Source organism: Anomaloglossus baeobatrachus, chromosome 2 (assembly GCF_048569485.1).
Source record: "Anomaloglossus baeobatrachus isolate aAnoBae1 chromosome 2, aAnoBae1.hap1, whole genome shotgun sequence".
NCBI lineage: Eukaryota > Metazoa > Chordata > Amphibia > Anura > Aromobatidae > Anomaloglossus > Anomaloglossus baeobatrachus.
The window spans coordinates 342,178,916-342,199,177 of record NC_134354.1 but is presented as its reverse complement, the minus strand read 5'-3'; the positions used below and the strand labels follow the sequence as shown (position 1 = coordinate 342,199,177).

Genomic DNA, 20,262 nt, shown 5'->3' with positions numbered 1-20,262 from the left:
CTTCAAGGGGTCTTCCCCATGATGTTGCCATGTCATTTGAGCACTCTTCTGAGACTTTTGTGACATTTTTAGGGTTTCTACATGCTGCTGGGGGTCATTTCATAAAAATACTCGGGTCTCCCATAGGATAACATTGGGCTCGGTGCTCGGGCCGAGTACACGAGTATCTTGGGATGCTCGGCCCGAGCCTCGAGCACCCGAGCTTTTTAGTACTCGCTTATCACTAGTTATGAAACATTTACAATTTTTATTACATATTTTACCAGTTTTATTCCTACAAAGGGATATTGCTTAAATTGAAGTTTACATTGAATGTGTTACTTTTTTCTACACAGTTTAGTCGTTTGCTTTTGTATTTATGGGAACTATATATTTTGAAACAAACAGGATTTTTATAATATGGGATTATGTTTTCTGCTAAAATGGACAATAAAAAAGAAACCCAAAAATAAAACCCAGGACCTTTTGCGTGTTAAGCAGATGTGATGACCACTACACTATGAAACCTTACGGAAAGTTACTGTGTATTGGTAAGCAGAGCAGAATTGTGACTGACGGGGCCTTTTTATTGCTGAAGGAAAGTATTGGTTACATAGTTACATAGTTACTTAGGTTGAAAAAAGACCTAGGTCCATCTAGTTCAACCTTCCTCCACCAGTTCTACATTTAGTCACTAAGTCATTTATAACCAACAATGTTTTGTGTACTGAGGAAATCATCCAGCCCTTTTTTAAAAGCTGTTATAGTATCTGCCATTACTACCTCTTGTGGTAGGACATTCCACAGTCTGACTGCTCTAACTGTAAAGAACCCTTTCCTATTTAGCTGTTGGAATCGCTTTTCTTCCACTCGCAGTGAGTGCCCCCTGGTCCTTAGTACTGTCTTTGGAAGAAATAAGTCATGTGCCAGTCCTTTATATTGACCACACATGTATTTATACATATAAATGAGATCTCCTCTGAGACGTCTTTTTTCTAAGCTAAAGATATCTAACTTTTTCAACCTGTCATCATATGGGAGGCCTTCCATTCCTTGTAATAGTCTAGTTGCCCGCCTTTGAACTGACTCTAACTTCTGAATGTCCTTTTTAAAATGTGGAGCCCAAAACTGGATCCCGTATTCCAGATGTGGCCTTACAAGTGATTTATAGAGGGGTAACAATACGTTGGGATCACGGGATCTAATCTCTCTTTTTATACACCCTAAAATCTTGTTTGCTTTAGCAGCTGCTGCTTGACATTGAGTGCTGCTGCTCAGCTTATTTGTAATGAGAATACCCAAGTCCTTCTCCTGTTCTGTAGTCCCGAGTTTACTTCCATTTAATGTATACGCAGCTATAGGATCACTCCATCCTAGGTGCATTACTTTACATTTATCAACATTAAATCTCATTTGCCAAGTATTTGCCCATTCTGACATCTTATCCAGATCTTTTTGTAATATTGTACTATCCAGGTCAGTTTTTAATATCCTACATAGTTTGGTGTCATCGGCAAAGACTGACACTGTACTATCAATCCCATCCACAAGGTCATTAATAAAGAGATTAAAAAGAATCGGTCCAAGCACAGATCCCTGCGGCACCCCACTGCTGACTATAGCCCATTTAGAGAATGTACCATTTATGACTACTCTTTGTTTCCTATCTTTTAGCCAATTCCTTACCCAGTTGCATATTGTGTCCCCTAGTCCTTGCTTCTGGAGCTTTAGTATAAGGCTATTTTGTGGTACAGTATCAAATGCCTTTGCAAAGTCCAAATAAATCACATCAGCTGCATTACCAATATCCAGGTTTGAACTTACCCCCTCATAGAACCCCAACAGGTTGGTTAGACACGACTTATCTTTCATGAATCCATGCTGTTTGTCAGTTTTCATATTATTTTCTGCAATATATTTTTGCATGTCATCCCTTAAAATGCCCTCAAAAACTTTGCATACTACTGATGTCAGGCTTACTGGACGGTAGTTGCCTGGATCTACCCTCTTACCTTTCCTAAATATCGGTACCACATCAGCAATCCTCCAATCCTGAGGCACCAACCCTGTTACAAGTGAGTCTAAAAAGATGAGATACAGCGGTCTGTCGATTACGGAGCTCAATTCCCTCAATATTCGTGGATGAATGCCATCTGGCCCTGGGGATTTGTCAATGTTTAATTTACTCAGACGTAGGCGTACTTCATCTTGTGTTAAATTAATTATATCGGGTGGTGAACTTTGATTTTTCACTTGTTGAATGATCCCTGGTACAGTCAGTTCCTTGGTGAATACAGATGAGAAATGCCTATTTAATATCTCAGTCTTTTGTTTGTCCTCTATAACTAACTTGTTATTATATTTTAAGGGGCCGATACTATCCTTTGTTTTCCTTTTGGCATTAATGTATTTATAAAAGATTTTGGGATTTATTTTAATGTCATTGGCGATTTTTGTTTCAGTAGCTAATTTTGCTTGTTTGATTTCTTTTTTACATTTCCTATTGATATCTTTATACTTCTGAAATGCTATTTCTGTATTCTCAGCCTTTAAGATTTTAAATGCCCTTTGTTTTTGTTTTATTATACTTTGTACAGTCTTAATTATCCATAGTGGTTTCTTTTTATTCCTGGACATTTTATTACCAGAGGGTATACGTTTTTTACAGGACTCTAGTAGTATATCCTTAAACTTACCCCATTTATGTTCGGTATCCCCAGTTATTATGACTTTGTCCCAATCTACACAATTAAGCTCTTCCCTTAATTTGTTGAAATCAGCTTTCCTACAATTCCAGGTTTTAGCATTCCCCCTTTGAAATGTTCTATTGAATATTATGTTGAAGCTTACCATATTATGATCGCTGGTGCCAAAGTGCTCCCGGACCTGTAGATCTGAAATTGTATCCGGTCTATTTGACAGGACCAGAACTAGCAAATTATCTCCCCTGGTCGGTTCACCTACCATCTGAGAGAGGAAATTGTCTTGAATAGTAAATAAGAACTTACAGATTTTAGCAGAACCAGAAGATTCTATGTCCCACTGTATGTCTGGATAGTTGAAATCCCCCATAATAAGAACCCGATTATTATTATTAGCTGCCTTTTCAATTTGTTCCAGCATTTCACCCTATATTTGTTGAGGTATGTTAGGAGGCTTATAGCAAACTACAATTAGTATTTTTCCATTATTCCCCTCCCCATGTACATTTACCCATACTGACTCTACATTGTTGCTGTTCCCCTCAATGTCCTCATACAACACAGGTTTTAGGTACATATTTTACCAGTTTTATTCCTACAAAGGGATTTTTCTTGAAATTAAGTTTACATTGAATGTGTTACTTTTTTCTACATAGTTTAGTCATTTGCTTTTGTATTTATGGGAACTATATATTTTGAAACAAACAGGATTTTTATAATATGGGATTATGTTTTCTGCTAAAATGGACAATAAAAAAGAAACCCAAAATCGTAGTTCTCTTTGTGATGGAAGCCAAAATGTATTGTCATTTGGCAACGAAACCAAGAATTTTCTATATTACAGGTTGATAGCAAATTACTTCAACAGCGAAAACGGCTTGTTTTTACTAGGGATTGAACCTAGGACCTTCTGCGTATGAAGCAGACATGATGACATCTACACTTTGAAACCTGTGAAATCCTGCAAGGTAATGGCAATTAGAGACGAGTTTTGATAACCAGGGGAAAAAAAAATAATTCGTAGTTGTATTGGTGATGGAAGCCAAAACATCCCGTCATTCGGCAACAAAGCCAAAAACTTCATATATTGTAGTTTGATAGGGTATTATTTCAACATTAAGAACAGATTGCTTTTACTGGGGATTGAACCAGTGTTAAGCAGACGTGATGACAACTACACTATGAAACCTGATGGAAGGTTACTGTGTATTGGCAAACAGAGCAGAAATGTGACTGACGGGGCCTTTTTATTGCTGAAGGAAAGTATTTTTGGTAATGAAACATTTACAATTTTTATTACATATTTTACCAGTTTTATTCCTGCAAAGGGATATTGCTTAAATTGAAGTTTACATTGAATGTGTTACTTTTTTCTACATAGTTTAGTCGTTTGCTTTTGTATTTATGGGAACTATATATTTTGAAACAAACAGGATTTTTATAATATGGGATTATGTTTTCTGCTAAAATGGACAATAAAAAAGAAACCCAAAATCGTAGTTCTCTTTGTGATAAAAGCCAAAATGTATTGTCATTTGGCAAAGAAACCAAGAATTTTATATATTACAGGTTGATAGCAAATTATTTCAACAGCGAAAACGGCTTGTTTTTCCTAGGGATTGAACCCAGGACCTTCTGCGTGTGAAGCAGATGTGATGACAACTACACTTTGAAACCTGTGGAATCCTGCAAAAATAATGGCAATTAGATACGAGTTTTGATAACCAGGGGAAAAAAAAAATAATTCGTAGTTCTATTGGTGATGGAAGCCAAAACATCCCGTCATTCGGCAACAAAGCCAAGAACTTCGTATATTGTAGTTGGATAGGGTATTATTTCAACACCAAGAACAGATTGGTTTCACTGGGGATTGAACCCATGACATTCTGTGTGTGAAGCAGATGTGATGACTACTACACTTTGAAACCTGAGAAATCCTGCAAAGTAATGGCAATTAGAGACGAGTTTTGACCACCATGGGAAAAAAAAAAATAATTCGTATTTCTGTTGGTGATGGAAGCCAAAACATCCTGTTATTCGGCAACAAAGCCAAGTACTTAATATATTGCAGGTTGAAAGAGTATTATTTCAACACCAAGAACAGATGGGTTTCACTGGGGATGGAACCTAGGATCTTCTGCGTGTAAAGCAGACGTGATTACCACTACACTATGAAACCTGACAAAAAATTATAGTGTATTGGCTATCGGAGCCGAATTGTAACTGATGGGGCCTTTTTATTGCTGAAGAAAAGTGTTTTTGGTTAATGAAACATTTACAATTTTTATTTCATATTTTACTAGTTTTATTCCTACAAAGGGATTTTGCTTAAATTGAAGTTTATATTGAATGTGTTACTTTTTTTCACATAGTTTGGCCTTTTGCTTTTGTATTCATGGGAACTATATTTTTTGAAACAAACAGGATTTTTATAATATGGGATTATGTTTTCTGCTGAAATGGTCAATAAAAAAGAAACCCAAAATCGTAGTTCTCTTGGTGATGGAAGCCAAAATGTATTGTCATTTGGCAACGAAACCAAAAAGTTCATATATTACAAGTCGATAGGAAATTACTTCAACACCGAAAACAGATTGGTTTCACTGGGGATTGAACCCAGGACCTTCTGAATGTGAAGCAGATGTGATGACCACTACACTATGAAACCTGTGAAATCCTGCAAAGCAATGGCAATTGGAGACGTGTTTTGACCGCCAGGGGAAAAAAAAAAAATTCGTAATTCTGTTGGTGATGGAAGCCAAAACATCCCATCATTTGGCAACAAAGCCAAGAACTTCATATATTGTAGTTTGATAGGGTTTTATTTCAACACCAAGAACAGATTGGTTTTACTGGGGATTGAACCTAGGACTTTCTGCGTGTTAAGCAGACGTGATGACCACTACACTATGAAACCTGATGAAAAGTTACTGTGTATAGGCTAGCAGAGCAGAATTTTGACTGACGGGGCCTTTTTATTGCTGAAGGAAAGTATTTTTGGTAATGAAACATTTACAATTTTTATTACATATTTTACCAGTTTTAGTCCTACAAAGGGATATTGCTTAAATTGAAGTTTACAATGAATGTGTTACTTTTTTTCTACACAGTTTAGTCGTTTCCTTTTGTATTTATGGGAACTATATATTTTAAAACAAACAGGATTTTTATAATATGGGATTATGTTTTCTCCTAAAATGGTCAATAAAGAAGAAACCAAAAATCGTAGTTCTCTTTGTGACGGAAGCCAAAATGTATTGTCATTTGGCAACGAAACCAAGAATTTTATATATTTCAGGTTGATAGCAAATTACTTCAACAGCGAAATTGGCTTGTTTTTACTGAGGATTGAACCCAGGACCTTCTGCGTGTGAAGCATACGTGATGACTACTACACTTTGAACCCTTTGAAATCCTGCAATGTAATGGCAATTAGAGACGAGTTTTGACCACCAGGGGAAAAAAAAAATAATTCGTAGTTCTATTGGTGATGAAAGCCAAAACATCCCGTCATTCGGCAACAAAGCCAAGAACTACATATATTGTAGTTGGATAGGGTATTATTTTAACACCAGGAGCAGTTTGGTTTCACTGGGGATTGAACCCAGTTTATATTGAATGTGTTCCTTTTTTCCACATAGTTTGGTCTTTTGCTTTTGTATTTATGGTAACTATATTTTTTGAAACAAACAGGATTTTTATAATATGGGATTATGTTTTCTGCTAAAATGGTCAATAAAAAAGAAACCCAAAATCGTAGTTCTCTTGGTGATGGAAGCCAAAATGTATTGTCATTTGGCAATGAAACCAAGAATTTCATATATTACAAGTCGATAGGAAATTACTTCAACACCGAAAAAAAGATTGGTTTTACTGGGGATTGAACCCAGAACGTTCTGCATGTGAAGCAGACTTGATGACCACCACACTAGAAAACCTGTGAAATCCTGCAATGTAACGGCAATTAGAGACGAGTTTTGACCGCCAGGGGCAAAAAAAAAATAATTCGCAGTTCTGTTGGTTATGGAAGCCAAAACATCCCGTCATTCGGCAACAAAGCCAAGAACTTCATATATTGTAGTTGGATAGGGTACTATTTCAACACCTAAAACAGATTGTTTTCACTTGGGATTGAACCCAGAACATTCTGCATGTGAAGCAGACTTGATGACCACCACACTTTAAAACTTGTGAAATCCTGCAAAGTAATGGCAATTAGAGACGAGTTTTGACCGCCAGGGGAAAAAAAAAAATAATTCGTAGTTCTGTTGGTTGTGGAAGCCAAAACATCCCGTCATTTGGCAACAAAGCCAAGAACTTCATGTATTGTAGTTAGATAGGGTATATCTCAACACTAAGAACAGATTGGTTTCACTGGGGATTACACCCAGGACCTTCAGCATGTTAAGCAGACGTAATGACCACTACACTATGAATCCTGATGGAAAGTTACTGTGTAGTTGCTAGCAGAGCAGAATTGTGACTGACGGGGCCTTTTTATTGCTGAAGGAAAGTATTTTTGGTTAATGAAACATTTGCAATTTTTCTTACATATTTTACCAGTTTTATGCCTACAAAGGGAATTTGCTTAAATTGAAGTTTACATTGAATGTGTTACTTTTTTCTACATAGTTTAGTCGTTTGCTTTTGTATTTATGGGAATTATATATTTTGAAACAAACAGGATTTTTATAATATGGGATTATGTTTTCTGCTAAAATGATCAAAAAAAAGAAACCCAAAATCATAGTTCTCCTTTGATAGAAGCCAAAAAGTATTGTCATTTGGCAATGAAACCAAGAATTTCATATCTTACAGGTTGATAGAAAATTACTTCAACACCAAAAACAGATTGGTTTCACTGTGGATTGAACCCATAACATTTTGCATGTAAAGCAGACTTGATGACCACCACACTAGAAAACCTGTGAAATCCTGCAAAGTAATGGCAATTAGAGACGAGTTTTGACCGCCAGGGGAAAAAAAAAATAAGACGTACTTCTGTTAGTGATGGAAACCAAAACATCCCTTAATTCGGCAACAAAGCGAACACCTTCATATATTGCACGTTCATAGGTTCCTATTGCAACACTAAGAAGAGATAGGTTTCACTGGGGATTGAATCCAGGACTTTCTGCGTGGAAAAAAGGCGTGATTACCACTACACTATGAAACAAGACAAAAATTATAGAATAGCAGAGCAGAATTGTGACTGACGGGGCCTTTTTATTGCTGATGGAAAGTATTTTTGATAATGAAACATTTACAATTTTTATTACATATTTTACCAGTTTTATTCCTACAAAGGGATATTGCTTAAATTGAAGTTTACATTGAATGTGTTACTTTTTTCTACACAGTTTAGTCGTTTGCTTTTGTATTTATGGGAACTATTTATTTTGAAACAAACAGGATTTTTATAATATGGGATTATGTTTTCTGCTAAAATGGACAATCAAAAAGAAACCCAAAATCGTAGTTCTCTTTGTGATGGAAGCCAAAATGTATTGTCATTTGGCAACGAAACCAAAAATTTTATATATTACAGGTTGATAGCAACTTACTTCAACAGTGAAAACGGCTTGTTTTTACAAGGGATTAAACCCAGGACCTTCTGAGTGTGAAGCAGATGTGATGACTACTACACTTTGAAACCTGTAAATTCCTGCAAAGTAATGGCAATTAGAGACGAGTTTTGACCACCAGGGGAAAAAAAATAATAATTCGTAGTTCTGTTGATGATGGAAGCTAAAACATCCCATCATTCGGCAACAATTCCAAGAACTTCATATATTGCACGTTGATAGGGTATTATTTCAACACCAAGAACAGATGGGTTTCACTGGGGATTGAACCCAGGACTTTCTGCAAGTAAAGCAGACGTGATTACCACTACACTATGAATCCTGACAAACAATTATAGAGTATTGGCTATCGGAGCCGAATTGTAACTGACGGGGCCTTTATATTACTGAAGGAAAGTGTTTTTGGTTAATGAAACATTTACAATTTTTATTACATATTTTACCAGTTTTATTCCTACAAAGAGATTTTGCTTAAATTGAAGTTTACATTGAATGTGTTACTTTCAAGGGATTTACAAAGGGATTTTGCTTAAATTGAAGTTTATATCAAATGTGTTACTTTTTTTTACATAGTTTGGTCTTTTGCTTTTGTATTTATGGGAACTATATTTTTTGCAACAAAGAGATTTTTTACAATATGGGCTTATGTTTTCTGCTAAAATGGTCAATAAAAAAGATACCCAAAATCGTAGTTCTCTTGGTGATAAAAGCCAAAATGTATTGTCATTTGGCAACGAAACCAAGAATATCATATCTTACAGGTTGATAGGAAATTACTTCAATACCGAATACAGATTGTTTTCACTGAGGATTGAACCCAAGATGTTCTGCATGTGACGGGATGACCACTACACTATGAAACCTATGAAATTCTGCAAAGTAATGGCAATTAGAGACGAGTTTTGACCGCCAGGGGAAAAAAAAAATAATTCGTAGTTCTGTTGGTGATGGAAGCCAAAACATCCTGTTATTCGGCAACAAAGCCAAGAACCTTATACAAGGCAGGTTGATAGGGTATTATTTCAACACCAAGAAAAGATGGGTTTCACTGGGGATTGAACCCAGGACCTTCTGCGTGTAAAGCTGACGTGATGACCACTACACTATTAACCTGATGGGAAGTTACTGTGTATTGGCAAGCAGAGCAAAATTGTGACTGATGGGGCCTTTTTATTGCTGAAGGTAAGTATTTTTGGTTAATGAAACATTTACAATTTTTATTACATATTTTACCAGTTTTAATCCTACAAAGAGATTTGGCTTAAATTGAAGTTTACATTGAATGTGTTACTTTTTTCTACATAGTTTAGTCGTTTGCTTTTGTATTTATGGTAACTATATATTTTGAAACAAACAGATTTTTTTATATGGGATTATGTTTTCTGCTAAAATGGTCAATAAAAAAGAAACCCAAAATCGTAGTTCTCTTTGTGATGGAAACCAAAATGTATTGTCATTTGGCAACAAAATAAAGAATATTATATATTACAGGTTGATAGCAAATCACTTCAACAGCGAAAACGGCTTATTTTTACTGGGGATTGAACCCAGGACCTTCTGCGTGTGAAGCAGATGTGATGACTACTACACTTGAAACCTGTGAAATCCTGCAAAATAATGGCAATTAGAGACGAGTTTTGACCACCAGGGAAAAAAAAAATAATAATTCGCAGTTCTATTGGTGATGGAAGCTAAAACATCCCGTCATTTGGCAACAAAGATGAGAACTTCATACATTGTCGTTTGATAAGGTATTATTTCAACACCAAGAACATTTTGGATTCACTGGGGATTGAACCTAGGACCTTCTGCATGTTAAGCAGACGTGATTACCACTACACTATGAAACCTGACAAAAAATGTAGAGTATTGGCTATCGAAGCCGAATTGTAACTGACGGGGCCTTTTTCTTGCTGAAGAAAAGTGTTTTTGGTTAATGAAACTTTTACAATTTTTATTACATATTTTACTAGTTTTATTCCTACAAAGGCATTTTGCTTAAATTGAAGTTTATATTGAATGTGTTACTTTTTTCTACATAGTTTGGTCTTTTGCTTTTGTATTTATGGAAACTATATTTTTTAAACAAACAGGATTTCTATAATATGGGATTATGTTTTCTGCTAAATTGGTCAATAAAAAAGAAACCCAAAATCGTAGTTCTCTTGGTGATGGAAGCCAAAATGTATTGTCATTTGGCAACGAAACCAATAATTTCATATATTACAAGTCGATAGGAAATTACTTCAACACCGAAAACAGATTGGTTTCACTGGGGATTGAACCCAGGACCTTCTGCGTGTAAGGCAGACGTGATGACCACTACACTATGAAACCTGTGAAATCCTGCAAAGCGAAGGCAATTGGAGACGAGTTTTGACCGCCAGGGGAAAAAAAAATAAATTCGTAGTTCGGTTGATGATGGAAGCCAAAAAATCCCATCATTCAGCAACAAAGGCAAGAACTTCATATATTGTAGTTGGATAGGGTATTATTTCATCAAAAAGAACAGATTGGTTTCACTGGGGATTGAACCAAGGACCTTCTGCATGTTAAGCAGACGTGATGACCACTACGCTATGAAACCTGTGAAATCCTGCAAAGCAATGGCAATTGGAGACGAGTTTTGACCGCCAGGGGAAAAAAAAATGCATAGTTCTGTTGGTGATGGAAGCCAAGACATCCTGTTATTCGGCAACAAAGCCAAGAACTTTATATATTGCACGTTGATGGGGTATTATTTCAACACCAAAAAAAAGATTGGTTTTACTGGGGATTGAACCCAGGACCTTCTGCGTGTAAAGCAGACGTGATTACCACTACACTATGAAACCTGACAAAAAATATAGAGTATTGGTTATCGGAGCCGAATTGTAACTGACGGGGCCTTTTTATTGCTGAAGAAAAGTGTTTTTGGTTAATGAAACATTTACAATTTTTATTACATATTTTACTAGTTTTATTCCTACAAAGGGATTTTGCTTAAATTAAAGTTTATATTGAATGTGATACTTTTTTCTACATAGTTTGGTCTTTTGCTTTTGTATTTATGGGAACTATATTTTTTGAAACAAACAGGATTTTTATAATATGGGATTATGTTTTCTGCTAAAATGGTCAATAAAAAAGAAACCCAAAATAGTAGTTCTCTTGGTGATGGAAGCCAAAATGTATTGTCATTTGGCAACGAAAGCAAGAATTTCATATATTACAAGTCGATAGGAAATTGCTTCAACACCGAAAACAGATTGGTTTCACTGGGGATTGAACCCAGGACCTTCTGTGTAAAGCAGACGAGTTGACCGTTACACTATGAAACCTGTGAAATCCTGCAAAGCAATGGCAATTGGAGACGAGTTTTGACCGCCAGGGGAAAAAAAAAATTCGTATCTCTGTTGATGATGGAAGCCAAAACATCCCGTCATTCGGCAACAAAGCCAAGAACTTCATATATTGCAGGTTGATAGGGTTTTATTTCAATCAGTAATTTATATCAGCTCACCGCTCACCGTGTGTAGGCTCACTCCTGGTTGTCCCCTGGAGCACGGACAGGCACTGCCACAGCCTAGTATTGCAGATAAAAAAGAAGGGATGTCCAGCTCTTCAGGCAGAGAAACCAAGGTCTTTAATTCATCATGCAGATACAACGAAATACATGGCCAGCACTACGCGTTTTAGGTGTAAAACTCACCCTTAATCATGATGCTGGAAAGGAGGCGCTACAGAGTTTATATACAGTTGTCAAAGCAGGTGTTTAGAACACTTGAGCACCATACACATTTTAAGTGAGGCTTCCATAATGATTATAATATAATACAAACAAGATTTTTTTTAGATTTTTTGGATTTTCTTAAAAATATCTGGACTAAATATAGATATATTACAGCATACTGGTTATGGTGCGCCAATATACAGTGCAAATATGCATACTTGAAAATACACGCACATATTAGTACATAAATATACATAAACATGCACAATTACAATGACACCTATAAATCTGCACATGGAAATAATTGTTTTTTTCTGTGATTTTTCCCTTTTTATTTTAATTATTTAATAGTGACACCTTATATAAGATTTAATTCAAAAACAAAATGTTCTTTAAATTGAATGATGTCCTACATTTATGTGCAGTTGGTAATCATGCTTTTGTTGAATATATTTCTGAATATAAAACTTCCCATTTCTATGTAGCTCATCTATAATACTGGATTCGTATTGAGAAAAAAAATTATCAGTTCTTAAAATTTTAATAATTTATTTGGTGATTTTTTTGATGATTTTTTGGCTGTGTCTGCCTAGATATAATACAAAGTACAATTAATAGTAAGCAAAGGTTGTTGAGATTGTATTTTAAATTGCAGCCATTCATGTCAAGCTGTTATCTGTGATAATTATTGCTTTTGTTTAACTCAGTGTGTGGAAAATCGGCCGTACACCTCCACGGCAAACTATAAGATTAGCACTAACAGATCAAAGCCGCAAGTTGTAATCAGTGCCATTAAGACTGTAGCACGATCATCCATAAACTTCACATGGGAGAACTTCTGTTGTGAACACTGGGAGATAAGCCCCAAGCTTTTTTATAGGGACATGAACACACCCTACTACCAATAGGATCATTGTGAATCACACGATCGCAGGTAGTATGAAGCAGACTTAAAAGTTCCACATTGCAGAAGCAGACCTACATGTTGCAAATGTTCGTTTATTAACAGTAGAGTTGAGCTTGGATCGCGGTTCTCCAGTTCGCAGTTCGAGTGATTTTGGGGGGTGTTCTAGAACGAACTAAAACTCGAGCTTTTTGCTAAAGTTCGATAGTTCTAGTTACGTTCGAGAGCGGTTCTAGCAGCAAAAAGCAGGGCTTTTTGCAGCTAGTGTGCAGGAGCCATCGCTGGCAGCCTGCCAGAAGCTGGTAACCAAGATAAACATCGGGTATCCAAGCAAAGCGCTTTGGTTAGTAACCCGATATTTATCCTAGTTACGTGTGCACCCTCCTGCACGCGGCCTGTACACACGTACACACACACACACACACACACACTCACACTCACCTGTCCCCAGCCAAGCAGTCCACGACACTGACGTCCTCAGCGCCATATGACCCCGCTAGGCTCCACCCACTTCGCACTCTGCCGCCAGCACACATAGCTCTGCCCACCTGGCACTCTGCACACATGGTCCTGCTAGGCTTCGCCCAACTGACAATCTGCACACATGGTCCCGCTAGGCTCCGCCCACCTGGCACTATGCACACATGGCTCTGCTAGGCTCCGTCCATCTGGCACTTTGCACACATTACCCTGCTTGGCTCCGCCCACCTGTCACTCTGCACACATGGTCCCGCTAGGCTCCGCCCATCTGGCACTCTGCACACATGGTCCCGCTAGGCTCCGCCCACCTGGCACTCTGCACACATGGTCCCGCTAGGCTCCGCCCACCTTGCCCTCTGCACACATGGTCCCGCTAGGCTCCGCCCACCTGGCACTCTGCACACATTGCCCCGCTAGGCTTCGCCACCTGGAACTCTGCACACATGGTCCCGCTAGGCTCCGCCCACCTGGCACTCTGCTCACATGGTCCCGCTAGGCTCCGCCCACCTTGCACTCTGCACACATTACCCCGCTAGGCTCCGCTCACCTGGCACTCTGCACACATGGTCCCGCTCGGCTTACCTGCGGTGATGAAGTCCCGACCTCAGCGCTGTCACTGTCCTCCATAGCCGCCGCTTGTCACATCACCTTCTCTCACTTCCGACCCGAGACTGACTAGCGGTGATGTCACGAGCCGCTCGCGATACTTGGCTGTGAAGATGATTGAAGTCAGTGTGCAGGAGATCAGCGCAGGTAATGTACCTCGCTGACAGCAGCACTTGTCATCCCCTGCAATGACCTGGGCTGACCTATTGATGTTAGCTCAGGTCACTGCACTGCTCTCCCAGCCAATGGGGAACATCCTGCTCTTCATTGACTGGGACAGTGTGGATCGTCATGGGAACCCCTTGGATTACACTAGACCTGGATTTGTTTTTCTATCTAATAAATTGGTTAAAGAGGGAATGTATTGGGGAGTGTTTTTTCAAATAAAAATGTGTTTGTCGTCTATTTTTTTTTATTACTGACCGGGTTGGTGATGTCGGGTGTCTGATAGACGCCTGACCTCACCAACCCCAGGGCTTGGTGCCAGGTGACATTACACATCTGGTATTAGCCCCATATATTACCCCGTTTGCCACCGCACCAGGGCACGGGATGAGCTGGGGCGAAGCACCAGAATTGGCGCATCTAATGGATGCGCCACTTCTGGGGCGGCTGCGGCCTGCTACTTTTAGGCTAGTGAGAGTCCAATAACCATGGACCTCCCTAGTCTGAGAATATCAGACCCCAGCTGTTTGCTTTACCTTGGCTGGTGATGCAATTTTGGGGGGACCCCTACGTGTTTTTTTTTTTTAATTATTTATTTAATTTAAAATAACAGCGTGGGGTGCCTCAGTTTTGGATTACCAGCCAAGGTGAAGCTGCCAGCTGTGGTCTGCAGGCTGCAGCCGTCTGCTTTACCCTAGTTGGCTACAAAAATAGGGGGAACCCTACGTCATTTTATTTTTCATTTTTTTGGCTAAATACAAAGCTAAGCACCCCTTAGTGCCACATGAAAGGCACCAAAGGGTGCAAAATTACAAAATGCAGGAGAGTGGGACATTATGTGTCTTTCTGCCATTATAATGACAGAAAAGACTGATATAAAGTGTACAAGCACTGTATAATCACCAGAGCGCTCTATGCTGTGAAAAGCAGTAGAAAATGGCACTGGAGTGAACATGTGACCGCCTCATGTAGGTTGAAGCTATTTATCCTGGGTAAATTTATGTATTTTCCCTCCATCAGTTTTTTTGTAGTACGCAAAAAAAACAGAAGGCACACGGATGACAAACAGATGACATACGGACCGTCTACGGAACGGAAACGGATGCCACACGGATGCACCCGTGAAAAAAACGGACTGTTTTTTGCAGACCGCAAAAATGGATCGGTCGTGTTAATGTAGCCTTATTCTGATCTGCCGTTTATAAACAGCAGGCAGAAATAAGTGAATAGCGCCCCCCAGCGTCAGAAAATCTCCGGGGTTTCAGGCGTAGCTGAGACCCTGGAGATCCTGATTCAGGACGGTTTTTCCGGTCCCCGCTCACGTGATCACAGGTATACACCGTACACTGATGATCACGTTACAGTAAATGACAGTGTCGGTAAAAAATTATTTATCTCCCATCTGGCATGAACAAACATGATAAATCTCCTACCCGGTCCCCTCCGGTCCCCCGGTGTCGCCAAAGTGCCCCCCCTGATGCCCTCCCAGAAATCCAAGATGGCCGAGCGCACAGCAGCGCGCCGGCCGCATTCACCCTACTCTTCTGATTTCTGTCACATGTGCCATGACACATGCGACAGAAAACTCCTCCCCAGGCCCTGCCAGGTCACCCCCTATAACCCCACCGGTGTTCCCCGGTGTCCCACGGTACCTGTGCAGTGTTGATCCCCCGCGGCCCTCTCCTTCACAATAGACGCTGCCGCATGCACAGAGCGGCTGTCAGCTCAAGTTCCTGTGTTCAGACACAGTGAGTGGTAGTTATGCATCTGTAAGCTAAATGGGTGGCATGGTGGCTCAGTGGTTAGCACTGCAGTCTTGCAGCACTGAAGTACTGGGTTCAATTCTCACCAACAACACCATCTGCAAGGAGTTTGTATGTTCTTCCTGTGTTTGTGTGGGTTTCCTCTGGGTACTCTGGTTTCCTCCCACACTCCAAAGACATACAGATAGGGAATTTAGATTGTGAGCCCCAATGGGGACAGTGTTCCCAATGTATGCAAAGTGCAATGGAATTAATAGCGCTGAATAAATTATTATTATTACTGCAATGCACTGTTCATGAGGTAAGGAACATAGTTGATCAGGAGAGCTATATACTACATTTCCAAATGGAGGCATTTGATTTTATAGTTGCCCTGCTGAACGACTACCAAACATGAGAGTCCGTTATACGCCACAAGAAAACACATCTAAATAACGAGCTCTGTTGTTTAGTATTCATTCAGCTGGATAACTGGACTTAAAGGGGTATTCCATCTCCAAGATCCTATCCCCAATATATAGTAGGTGGAATAGCAATAATATCAGCAAATACCAAGATTTGGAAATGTAGAATAGTTCTCCTGATTAGGCATGCCCTTACCTCATGAGCAGGGCATTGCAGCTTTGGTAGCAACCGTTACGACATGGACTCTGCTGCTGTGGACCCAGTGAGAGTGGGTGCAGATTCATTGCACTCACATAGAGGGTCTGCACTCCTAGAAAATGGGGGATACGTTCCCGTTTTTTCCTTACAATAAATTTGTGAAAGAGGGAATGTTTTGAGGAGTTTTCTTTCAAATACATTTTTTTTTTTTATTAGTACTGACAGTTTGTGATGTCAGGTATCTGACAGACGCCATGACATCACAAACTGCTGGGCTTGATGTCAGGTGACTTTACAACTAGTATCAACCCCATTTATTACCCCGTTTGCCACTGCACCAGGGCACGGGATGAGCTGTGGTGAAGCGCCAGGATTGGCGCATCTAGTGGATGTGCCACGTCTAGGGTGCCTGTGGCCTGCTATTTTTAGGCTGTGAAGGCCGAATAACTATGGACCTTCCCACCCTGAGAATACCAGACCACAGCTGTCCGCTTTACCTTGGCTGGTGATCCAATTTGGGGGGGACCCTACTTTTTTTTGTAATTATTATTATTTATAAAATAATTATAAAAAAAGAGCCTGGGGTGACCTCCACATTGGATCTCCAACCACGGTAAAGCTGCCAGCTGTGGTTTTCAGGCTACAGCCGTCTGCTTTACCCTAGCTGGCTATCAAAAATGGGGGGACCCAACATCATTTTTTTTTTAACTATTTTTTAAATAAAAAAAATTAATGGGCTTCCCTGTATTTTGATTGCCAACCAAGGTAAAGCCAGGCAGATGGGGGTCTCAACCCATAGCTGTCTGCTTTATCTGCACTGAGAATCAAAAATACCGCGGAGCGCTACGTCATTTTTTTAAAGATTTGTTTTTACAGCACTGTCATGTCAGGCAATCAAAATACAGGGAAACCCTTTTTGTTTTTAGTTATTTAAATAAATAATTAAAAAAATATATATGGGCTCCTGCTGCATTTTTTGTATTGCTAGCTAAGGGTAATCCAAGCAGCTACTGGCTGCTAACCCCCACTGCTTGGTGTTACCTTCACTGGCAATGGAAAATCCAGGGAAGCATTTTTTTATTTTTTTTTGCCAAAAAACTACAAAAAAATGACGTGGGCTTCGCCATATTTTTGTATGCTAGCCAGGTACAGCAGGCAGGTACGGGCTGCCCGTAACCCCCAGCTGCCTATTTGTACCCGGCTGGGAACTAAAAATATAGGGAAGCCCTTTTTTAATTAATTTATGAATTTTATGAAATAATTAAAAAAAAAACAAAAAAACGACGTGGGCTTCGCCCCATTTTTGTGTCCAACCGGGTACAACAAGGCAGCTGGGGATTGGAATCCACAGCACAGGTTAGCCCAAGGTTTCTGGGCCCCTCTGCTGAGAATTGCAGTCCGCAGCTGCCCCAGAAAATGGCGCTCTCATAGAAGCGCCATCATCTGGCGCTGTATCCAACTCTTCCAACAGCCCTGGAGCCAGGTGGCTTGTTGGGTAATCATGAGTTAATACTGGCTTTGTTTTACTAGCCAGTATTAAGCCAGAGATTCTTAATGTCAGGCACGTTTGACCTGGCCATTAAGAATCTCCAATAAAGGGTTAAAAAAAAACACCACACAGAAAAAAAATACTTTAATAGAAATAAATACACAGACACATTAGAGACTCCATCTTTATTACCCCTTGTCAGCCCTCCACGATCCTGCTCTTATGTCTTCTTTCTCCTTCAACACATGCAGCTCTGTCTGCTCCATCAAACAGCACAGCTGCATGGGGGAAGACGCTTTGCTCCGTGCAGAAATCACTCTGTGAGAGTGACCACAGGCTCCCGGCTGTAAGCGGTGGCACGGGTTGCCATAGCAACGCTGCTCCGATCATGTGATTCCGGTGCCGCTGCGTGCTGGTAGCGGGACGTCCCCGTCACTGCTACCAAGCGCATTGCTATGGCAACGGTGATCTCCGTGATTGACCGGCTGTGTCAGCCGGTCAGGAGCCGGCTTCTGCGGACGCTGGTAACTACGGTAAACATCGGGTAAGCAAGAAGCCCTTTCCTTGGTTACCCGATGTTTACCGTAGTTACCAGCATCCGCTGCTCTCACGCTGCCAGTGCCAGCCCCCTGCATACATAACCAGACTACACATCGGGTTAAATTAACCCGATGTGTACTCTGGCTAGGAGTGCAGGAAGCCAGCACTAAGCGGTGTGCGCTGGTAACCAAGGTAAATATCGGGTTGGTTACCCGATATTTACCTTTGTTACCAAGTGCAGCATCGCTTCCACGCGTCGCTGCTGGCTGGGGGCTGTGGTCACTGGTTTCTGGTGAGATCTGCCTGTGTGACAGCTCACCAGCAACCCGTGTAGCGACGCTCCAGCGATCCCTGCCAGGCCAGGTTGCTGGTGGGATCGCCGGAGCTTCGCTTAGTGTGACGGTACCTTAAGGGAACGTGGAAGCAGAGCGGGGAGTCGAGCTAGAGCACCCTGTAACAGATATGCAATGACAGGTTCTACATGACGCGTCATAGTCATGTGACCAGTCTGTAGCCAATGAGATAACAGGCACCTGACTGGTCACATGGCTATTTTTCACGTCATGATAGGTCCTGCATCACTGCTGGCAGTGCTGGTTACCGGGAGGATTCAGCGATCATCGGATGGAATAGCGGCAGGAGACAGAGTGCAGGAGGGATTGCGGGAACCGGTAAGTGTTATGGCAATGTTTATTAACTGTATGTGTACATTTATAATGTGTTTTTATGTGTTTGTGATTTCCTCCTATTGTTCCCCATGCGGTTCGAGTTCGGTTCGTCGAACGTTCGCCGAACTCGAACGAGACCTTCGTTCGGCGAACCGAACTCGAGCCGAACCACGGCCGGTTCGCTTATCTCTAATTAACAGTCATTATGAAGTCACAGTATCCACACGTTATCCACACACGGAGTCAAAGTTAACAACAATGGTAACTGGCAGTTAATTTATATATTGTGGAAAATTATATGGGCCACAATATGGTGGCAAGGGAGACTTATTTAATATATATTTTTTAATAATGAATCATGAGGTCTCTGCAAAGATTTATTTGATGATTTTTGGCTGTGTCTGCCTAGATGTAGTACAAAGTACAAGGATTGTTGAGATTATAATTTAAATTGTGACTATTCATGTCAAACTGTTATCTATGGTATAATTAATGCTTTTGTTATGCTCAGTGTGTGGAAAATCAGCCACACACCTCCACGGCAAGCTGTCAGATTAACACTATCAGATGAAAACCGCATGTTGTAATCAGTGCCATTAAATCAGTAGCTGGATCATTCATAAACTTCACATAGGAAAACCTCTGTTGTGAACACTGGGATACCAGCCCCAAGCTTTTTTTTTAGGGACGTGAACACACCCTGCTAACAATAGGATCATTGTGAATCACACGATCGCAGATAGTATAAGGCTATGTGCCCACGCTAGAATGTCCCTGCGGATTTTTTTGCCTGAAAATCCGCGACATTCGCGGCAAATCCGCACCCGCGGATTTGCCGCGAATTTACTGCGGATTTACCGCGGATTTGCCGCGGATTTTGATGCGGATTTTATTTTTTTTTTCCGCCATTCAAAACCAAAAATCCGGACCAAATCTGCACCAAACAATTGACATGCTGCAGATTTTTCCGGATCAAAATCCGCGGCAAATTCGCAGCGGAAAAATCCGCAGCATGGACACAGCATTTCCAAAATGCCATTGAAATGGCTTGGAAGTGCCACTGCTG

At 40.2% G+C, this 20,262-nt stretch overlaps 2 non-coding genes across 2 annotated transcripts; both read right to left on the bottom strand.

Annotated features, from left to right (window-relative positions):
• Nucleotides 1–10,530: 10,530 nt before the first annotated feature.
• Nucleotides 10,531–10,603, bottom strand: TRNAV-UAC (transfer RNA valine (anticodon UAC)). Its single transcript has one exon. It is a non-coding gene; the product is annotated as a tRNA-Val (tRNA).
• A 424-nt stretch (nucleotides 10,604–11,027) lies between these two features.
• Nucleotides 11,028–11,100, bottom strand: TRNAV-UAC (transfer RNA valine (anticodon UAC)). The gene has a single exon. It is a non-coding gene; the product is annotated as a tRNA-Val (tRNA).
• Between the last annotated feature and the right edge of the window lie 9,162 nt (nucleotides 11,101–20,262).